We start from the raw sequence: 1447 nt of genomic DNA, 5'->3' as shown, positions 1-1447 counted from the left end.
GAAATAACTTGAAACAAAAAATCAATTTTAATGGTTCTATTCTTCTGATAGATATCTTATAAACGTGAGGTTACGAGCAAAACAACAATAACACGTTTCTTACAACGCTCCTTTTTAAACTAGATTTAATAAAACTTGTTTAGCCAAGCAAATTTACAGAATTTTGCAACATCCATTACGTAGTACACCAATGTGTACATTATAACATAAAGTCATAGTTACATTATTATTGTTGACTTTGTACAACACACAAAATATATTGAACTCATTGTAAGGGCATTACATTGGTGCCTAAAGATTATACAGACTGAACAAAATATAAAAGTTCAAGATTGAACTTGTACATAATTGAGTCAATTTTTTAAAAAAATTATACAAACGCAAGCTGACGTTTAATATAATGAGGCGAACATTCGCTTATCACTTCAAAAAGACAGGGTGTTGTTTGGATTGTTCAGGCTTTTGGGTATTAAATTGTGTCCAGAAATTGTAAACAAATTGCTTGTTCTAATTAGAATATGAAATAATTGTTTAGTAAAGAATCCTCTTTCTTCATCTTGGCATATGAAGCTAAGGTGTGGTCAGCATTTTGCCAGCCGCCTATATTTTCCCTAACCTGAGTTAGGTACTTATCAGAGATGGGGAAACTAAAAAACGTTCTACTGTTTTTAAAAAACAAGTTAATAAAAAGTCTAGTGACAATTTTAGTGCAATTTCCTTATGTTATCTAAAAATAGATAGACGCATAATGCTGGGGTGCGTTCAAGCTAGGAGAACGATGTTTGTAGGTGTTTATGCAATATTGTTCTAAATTATGGCAGAAATAGATTGGTAAATGTTTCAAGTCGCTAAGTGGTCTGGTTGCCGAGATATGGGCCAAAAACTGCATTTTTTCGAGTTTTTTTTGGCTTTTCCGGGAAATCCAGGAAGGAATTCCGGGAATTTTTTTGACCCACAATCATCCTCGGAACTTGCTTAACATATTTGCTTTGGAACTAGTCCTCGATATTGCTTCGTTGAGGAGGAGATACGACTTAAAGCTGCGGACACACATCCATACATCCATCCATCCATCCATCCAGAAATGACGAATTATTAAACGCAATTGCCAGTATGGAAATTGCGCTAAAAATGCTTGTGTATTGAACACGACAGTGTCAGTGTAAAAGCAGCTGACCCTTTTAGTTTGTTAAATAGCCATTGTACAGATCTATGTATTAGAGCATCAATACGAGATTTTCCCTTATCTTTACAATAGGTTCATTTTAATTAGCGAGACATCTTAATTAAAAAACCATCTTAATAAAACAAGCATCATAATTTTAATTAAGAGCCATCATAATTAGAGAGCCGCATTTGTCGAAGATGAGTTATCTTGCTTGAGACTGTACTAAAATTTTGATAAACTTTAATTAGGAAGGTCGAGCTAGTAGGAAGGAGTATCGAT

The sequence above is a fragment of the Physella acuta genome, unplaced genomic scaffold (genome assembly GCF_028476545.2).
Source record: "Physella acuta isolate Inbredline_101_S28 unplaced genomic scaffold, ASM2847654v3 ptg000200l, whole genome shotgun sequence".
In the NCBI taxonomy this organism is placed as follows: Eukaryota; Metazoa; Mollusca; class Gastropoda; family Physidae; genus Physella; species Physella acuta.
The sequence above is the reverse complement of the archived record's forward strand: the minus strand, read 5'-3'. Positions refer to the sequence as shown.